Source organism: Archocentrus centrarchus, unplaced genomic scaffold (genome assembly GCF_007364275.1).
Source record: "Archocentrus centrarchus isolate MPI-CPG fArcCen1 unplaced genomic scaffold, fArcCen1 scaffold_158_ctg1, whole genome shotgun sequence".
NCBI classification, from domain to species: Eukaryota; Metazoa; Chordata; class Actinopteri; order Cichliformes; family Cichlidae; genus Archocentrus; species Archocentrus centrarchus.
In genome coordinates, this window is record NW_022060203.1 from 28104 (window position 1) to 35896 (window position 7793).

At 39.6% G+C, this 7793-nt stretch overlaps 1 long non-coding RNA gene across 1 annotated transcript; it reads right to left on the bottom strand.

Annotated features, from left to right (window-relative positions):
• Window positions 1–3367: 3367 nt before the first annotated feature.
• LOC115775492 (uncharacterized) lies at window positions 3368–4360 on the bottom strand. The gene is made up of 3 exons (XR_004019332.1): window positions 4284–4360; window positions 4032–4149; window positions 3368–3868 (listed from the first exon to the last, which is right to left on the bottom strand). It is a non-coding gene; the product is annotated as an uncharacterized LOC115775492 (long non-coding RNA).
• Between the last annotated feature and the right edge of the window lie 3433 nt (window positions 4361–7793).

A 7793-nucleotide genomic window follows, 5' to 3' on the forward strand; every position in this document is an offset into this window, starting at 1 on the left:
CTAATAAACTTTTTTAAGAACTTGTTTCTGTAATTCAGTTTAGTTTTACTTCCACAAAGGGGATCATCACAGTCAGGTCATTTTAACCACTCTTGATGACATACTGAACACTACTACCATTACTACTACTGATAATAATAAACAACCAGTAAAAAATATTCAGAATAAGTACTGAATAAATATCCTGCACCTCCACAGCTGACTGAGGGGCTCGCTGTTTGTTTTTATCCTCATTGTTAATATAAACCATAACAGCTCATTACTCTGCATTACTTTATCATTACCTTTGTTGTTTCCTCTTCCTGTGATATTGTGCGTTAATGTTAGACGTGGGCTGTTGTCTGGATGTTTCACAAGCTTCTAATCTAATGACAAGCTTTAAACAATGTGTGTCTCCATGATGTATTGGTTTACACATTTGTTTGACAGGTGAACGTTTTAGTAATAAACAAAAAGGTTTACTTGGTTTTCACAGCCTTCACATATTGAGATTCACTTTAAAAGCACATATAGCAGACAAACAAATAAATGTACCATGTCTGAAGACAAATACACAATGGTGCCCTCTGCAGTTTGTACAGAGAAGTCAAAAAGCTTCAGAAATCTGAATTCAGAGAATTCAGGATGGTCTGACCAAAAAAAAAAAAAAAAAATTTATATTTTCACGCAGCTCTGAATGTCTGTATTGCTGGCAATAAGTCAGACTCGTTTCCTGTGTGTGTTGGACTCCACCAGGGCTCCCTTTGTCACCGCCCCTTTTCATAATTTTTATGGACAGAATTTCTAGGCCAAGTGGCAGAAAGCTTCTGCCTTGGTGGCTTCAGAATTTCATCTCTGCTTTCTGTGAATGATGTGGGCCTGTTGGCTTCATCAGGTGGTGGCCTCCAGCTCGCAGTGGAACGATTCACAGTTGAGTGTGAAGCGAATGGCATGAGAATCAGAACCTCTAAGTCTGAGGCCATGGTCGGAAAAGGGTGGAGTGCCCACTCCGGCTCAGGGACAAGTTGCTGCCCTAGGTGGAGGAGTTTAAGTATCTCAGGGTCTGTTCATGAGTGACTGGAGAAGGGAGCAGGAGATCAACAGACAGATGGGGATCCATCTGCAGTGATGTGGATGCTGCACCGGTCTGTCGTGGTGAAGAGGGAGCTGAGCGTGAAAGCGGAGCTGTCAATTTACGTCCCTACCCTCACCTGTGGTCATGAGCTTTGTGTAGTGACCAAAAGAATAAGATCGTGAATACAAGCGGCAGAAATGAGCTTCCCCTGAAGGGTGGTTGGCCTCTCCCTTAGACATAGGGTGAGGAGCCCAGACATTCAGGAGGGGCTCAAAGTAGAGCTGCTGCTCCTCCACATCGAAAGGAGCCGGTTGAGGTGTTTCTGACTAGGGTGAGCTGTTTCGGGCATGTCCTACCAGGAGGAGGCCCCGGGGCAAACCCAGGACACGCTGGAGAGATTATATCTCTCGGTTGGCCTGGGAACGCCTTTGTGGTCCCCCCGGATGAGGTGGTGGAGGTGGCTGGGGAGAAGGAGGCCTGGGCTTCTCTGCTTAGGCTGCTGCCCCCGTGACCCAGCCCCAGATAAGCGGAAGAAAATGGATGGATGGAGGTTTGCATACAAACACGAGTCACAAGATGTGTTCAGTGAACAACAATCTGTTTTCTGGTTTCCAGTGTTTTTTAAAATGGGGGTAAACAGATTGTGTTTAATGTACAAACAGTGTGTTCACACAGTTTCTGCTGATGTGTTTTTGGTTCATTGAATTTGAATATCTCACATTCAGAGCAGCCTGCATCCTCTCTATTCAGATGAGAATGTCCTCAATGAAACTATCTCATAGGCTGCAGGCACATTTTCACAACCAATACCTACGTATTAAAATTAAGGCAGCGTGAATAAAGGTTTCAGGTTTCTTTGGGACATTTTGAGGAAAGACAGAAATATGGATTTTCTCAGACCTCTGTTTTTGTAACTCTGGGTTAAATTCACTATGATTCTGTTATTTAAAAACAAATAATTATCAACATTTTCTTTTGCTCTCTAGAAAACAGCAAACATACATTTGTTGCCAACTGTCCTCATTAGAAGTGCACTGGAAGAAGAGGCGGTGTGTTCCCACAGTGACTTGTGTCTTATGTGTCTTCTTAATGAGTTTAACCCAGAAGAGGAAGCTGCTTAGTTTTCTGCACTGTCCTGCACCATGACAGAGGTGTGGCTGATTGTGAGATTAGGTTAACACAAACCTTTGCTCTTATAGAGGTGCTCACACTCACTGATCATCACTTAATCAGGTGCATTTAATGAGCTAGCTGCTTCTTACCCTCCTAATGGCTGTACTTTGGTTTCAGACAACGCTTCTGCATTTTATCTTAGTTCATGTGTTATTGTTCATCTCAGGTTGTATTTATCTAACTTTAAGAACAGATCATTTAAATTTTTATCTCCACATATGTGAAACCTTAGATTTGAAAGAGGGTCTACTTTTTCCTTTTTGTTTAAGGTGTTTTTTTTTCTTTTTTTAAATTTGTTTGTTTGTTTGTTTGTTTTAAGGTAGAGTGAAACGTCCAGGTTAGTTATCAGGTAACTTCAGAAAATAAAAGACTGCATGTGTAACAGGATCTGTAACAGTGGGCGTGAAAACAGATGACAGTTCTGTAAAACAGGAGGAAACGTGCTGCTGTTTGCTGGCCAGTTTTGCCAGAATTTATTACACAAGCACAAGCAAAGATCCACAAATTCATCCACTATTGTTCACCATCAATCAAACAGTATCAACACAAAAGAATCAAAAGAAAATACATCCTTTTCCATAAACAAATACAGAAAGAAACCCACATTATCATGTTAATGGATCAATTTAATGGAAGAAGCCTACATCCACATATACTGTACTCACTAACGTTTGTGTTAACGGTACTTTCTGGTTTTCTTCTCTCGGTAAGTTTGATGCTAACGAACGACCTCAGACTGACTTGATACATTTTACAAACATAAAACACATAAACACTCAAAACATAGAAGAAATTAGCCAAATGCACAGCAGCTATAAGCATAACTGAACTGGAGGGTTACATTGTGTGGGAGTGTGTTAAAGGACAACAGTGTTCATTTATGCATTTTTTTTTTCTTCTCTTTTTTTTTTTTGGTTCTGGACGCATCACTGACCTGTGATGACCAGGAGAACAAATGAGCAGAGGAAACATTCGCCTGCTCAGTCCAGACTGACAAAGTTACCAGCAGCAACATGTTTTTCTGCCATTTGTAAGCAAGTGAGACAAGAAAGTCTAAAGGATGCTGCCATAACTCTTGTGATTGTGGTATTTTTCCACATTCACTGGAAACCAGTTCCTTATTTTTTATTACTTTAAGCAAATTTAAAGTCTTTAAAAGCATCTCCACAGCAACATCATGAAGTGATGTTTAAAGATCACAGCATGTACACAACAGCTCAACAACATTCAAAGTGTACAGGCTGAAGAAAATTATCGATTTTATTACATGCAATTGTAATTTGCCTTTTCATCCTCTTGTTTTGGTAACTACAAGGATTATCATTTGTTCCACCGCTCAGTTCACAATGCAGAATGTCCATACTTGTGGGACTTCTATACAGATTGTCAAGGTGAACATAATTATCTGGATTACAGATTGTTCTAACTTGCTGATAGTTACCAATGATGAAGGTATTCTTTGACTTACAGTTGTTATCATAATCTCTGATGTCCCTTTCTTTAATCAGATCATCACACCCTCCTTGTGGGACGCTGCTGATGATATGCTGATTTTTGAATTTCTCTACACGGCTGTTAGTCATGCAGAGCACAGCTCCAGAGAGCGCCACCAACAGGAAAATGGAAGCTTTCATTGTATTTCTGTGGCAAAGAAATTAAAAAAACAGAATGAACATATGTTTTTTTATTAATTATTTTTGTTTCAGAAACATTTTATCCTTTAAACCATGTCTACACAATTACTATACACATTTAATGCTGCAAATCGCATGATAGCAAACAACAACTAGCAGAGATGTCTCACCTTTTGCCTGATTTTCACTTAGCTACAGAGTGGTTTGTTGGCTTGAGCACCCACGATGTTTGTAGGAGTCGACTGTTTGAGGCAGCAGTCGGTGAAGATCCTCACTGAAGGAAATTCTCTGAAACATCAGATTTGTTGCAATGAGTTCATGCAGTGGCCAGGTGAATGAACCTCATCTGACTGAATATTTATCTAAAGAGAACTCAATGAAAGGTGGCACTGTGTGAGCTGTGCAAGGAAACAAGTTCTTACCCAATGAGGAGTGAAGACGAGAAATGAGCAGAGATCACGTCTACTGCAGCTCAGGTTACAGTTCACTTCTGTCACAGTGGAACAAATAACACTGAGCTCTCTGTGCTTCAGTTTTTATACGTTTCAGTAGCACCACCTCAACACCAACGTCACCAGTGCACAAATTCTAAGAAACTTTAACACTTCTCTGTTTGTCAATAGGAAATAAAATGCAAATAACCACAGCACCATGCAGATGGTATTTCTTATTCATAGCTGCCTTTACAGTGAGTAAGTGCGCCAAACAACTGACAATATTTTTAATATAAATAAACCAAGTTTCAGCATTGATGGTGCCTTTGCACATGTGCAAGCAGCCATTGGCCTTGTTCCTCGCACACACAGATTTCTCTGGATTCTCAGAGTGTTTTCATGATGTTGTGCATTGAGAGTTTCGGCCTCTCTAACATCTTTTTATACCAGTTCTGTTACTGAGCTGTTCCCAGTTAAGCTAATTTGTTGCAAAACGTTCCTCCGGCTGTCTTACTTTTCCAACCTTTTGTTGCACCATCAACACTTTTTTTAGATGAGGTAATATTTTTCATGAAATAATAACATTTCAATTTAAACATCTCATATGCTTTCTATGGTCTATAGTAAATAAAATGTGGATTAATGAGATGTGCAGATAATTGCATTCTGAATTTTTTCCTGCTCTCAGAGGAGACAGTCGTGACAGTCAGTTGATCATACTAGATAATAATATTTTCATAATATTTTTATTTTAGAGAGTTTGATTTTCTGTTACATGGCACTGAACAGGAGTGGTCCTCCAATCTCATTGTACCTCCTGTATAATGACAATAAAGGCATTCTATTCTATTCTATTCTATTCTATTTTTCTCTTCTCCCCAACCTTCCCTATCTACTCCCTGCTTTTGGTGCTTCACTAGAGCGTCTCTTCACACATCCCCAAACTGGAAATTAAATTATGGATCTGGTCAGCTGGTCTCTCAACACTATTGATGATCAAATTCTCATCACGAGGAGATTGGGAGAAGGGGAACCTTCTTTCCTCTGGTCCGACTACATACCCGGCTGGCTACGTTATGGATTCCCATGGGGATGGAAGATAACGTTCCTGGCTGCAATGTGTGGATGTGGCATATATATTGAGACCAGGATTTTTCCCGAATTGGACTTGGGGATACCTGGTTTCTGGGCAGCTGTTTGGGCCCTAGCAAGGCTGCCTATGAGGGCTGCAGAAACAGTACAAACTTAATTAGACTCAGTAGAGCTGAATCGAAATGGATTAGATCTGGAGGAGTCTTTGAGTTACTGTTTCTGCGTGGCAGAGTAGAACCAAATATTCAGATGATTGGATTTTTCACCTGAGAGGTAACCAGAAAACTGTAAGGTCTGTCAGCAATCAGTTATGACAGCCTGGACCAAAACAACTGTAGTATTTGGAATTTGGCTCCCAGACAGTCTTGGATGTCTGTGTATCTAAATCATCTCCTGGAAATGTTACGTAAACAGATGCTCTACTCCCCCGCCCCGTGTTGTGACCTGTATAAACTGGTATCCTGGCGACCAAGGCTGACTATTCCATCTTATCATGAACTTTATCATGAACTGCTTGTTGAGGAAGCTGGCTTGTCATCACAGTATCCTGGCTTACTCGTCTCTGCTGGCAGCCCCTCCCCTCCCCACCCCAGTGCTCTCCAGGTTTTTAAATGTGCTATTTGCTTTGCTGAGGTGTTTTTTTGGAACCTCGTAAGGTGTTCATAATGAACACAGTACGAGATGATTTTTTTGAACCTACCTATCCTACTGTATCTCTTTCTGTTTTATAACGGCTGCATGACCTCAGACACCTGTCTCCTCTGTTTGTTTTGTTTGTATTTCTTGGATGAGTGTTCTGGAACGCAGTTTCATTGGATGTCTTGACCTATAATGACAATAAATTCTTACAGTTTTCACAACACCAACATTTTCAGAGTTTTTGTTTCTACTTTAATTCTGTTTGTGTCTTTTATAAATGGCCTACACCGAGCGAGAGGATGTCAGTTTGAACCAGAAGCAGCTGGAAAGGATCGAGACTCTCCCGAACGTCAGTTTATGACTTTGAGCTTTAATTTACAGCTGCCATTATTTTCAGTCGCCCTCACAGAAGCTGGACATGTGAAATCTGTTTGTACAAAAGTCACAAGTTATCTGTTCACGATCAAACTGAACAACAAGCTGTTTTCTAGTTTCACTGAGATGTGTAAATCAAGTCAGAGGTATTTTTAATATACAGAAACTGCAAGTTTTGAAAACAAAGAATTTGTAACATTTTCTTTTTCCTTTGTAGCACTGCGTGTACTGATAACTATAAGTGGATGTAACACGATTTTTGTGTTATTTTCTAACTCTTTTTTATTGCAAAACAATAAAAAAATATTATTGCTGTCAAACTTTGCTTTTGTGTGTTTTAGAATGATTTTTGACCCAAAATAGCTATTATGTTATTAACTAGTTATAGTTATTTTTTCTTTTAAATGAACATTTTTACCATTTTTATAGACAATTTTTGAAGAGAAAACAGCTTGAAAAAAGTTAACACCTAAATGAAAACCAACGGTAACTGGCATATAAAAAAAAGGACAAATTTGTAACATCCTTGTCCGAACCACAAAAGCAACGTTTTGGGATCAGAAATATATTTTTAGTTTGTTTACATGTACACAACTAGAAAAGCATAGTTTAAACCCAAAGACGAGACACTGTATGTGTACTGAGGCAGCAGTGGTTACGCAACAGAATCCACATAACCATCAGCTAATTGCATGTAAACTTTCTGTAATAAATGACTCTATATGTACATTGTGAATCTAACTTGTTTTATTAAATGCCACAATTTTAAAGAAAATCTTTGCTGTCATTCTAAACTAATACTGTAATGCCAGTTTGCTAATGTCTAAGCTGTGTGGAAAACAGATGCATTTGTTACCAACTATCCTCATTAGAACAACACTGAAGGAAGGGGCAGTGTGTTGCCATAGTGTCTTGTGTCTGTGTGTCTTCTGCATGGGTTTAAGCCTTGTTTTAGAAGAAGAAGCTGGTTAAGAGGAAGCTGGTTAGTTTTCTGCACTGTCCTGCACCATGACAGAGCTGTGGCTGCAGCCATCTGACTGGCTCAGGCCACTCCAGCTGGATAGTTCCTGCATTTCAGTCACTCCATTAAAGAAAATCAATGCTGTGTGCAAAAGTACCCTCGCCTTCTGATAACCTCTTCTTCCCAAATTATGTTTAATTGCTGTTCACAAAGACACACAGACAGACACACACTTCTCTAATATCACCAAATACCTTAGATGCATTTTGTACTTTGCCTCATTCACATTGGTCACAATATACTTCATAACAATTACATATAGTGTGACTGAAATTCATATCAAGAGGTTTATCATGATGAAGACAGTCTGACAAGTTGAATCAACAAAACTCAAAATTTTTGCTCCCAGCAACCTCCACAATGTCTGGAGG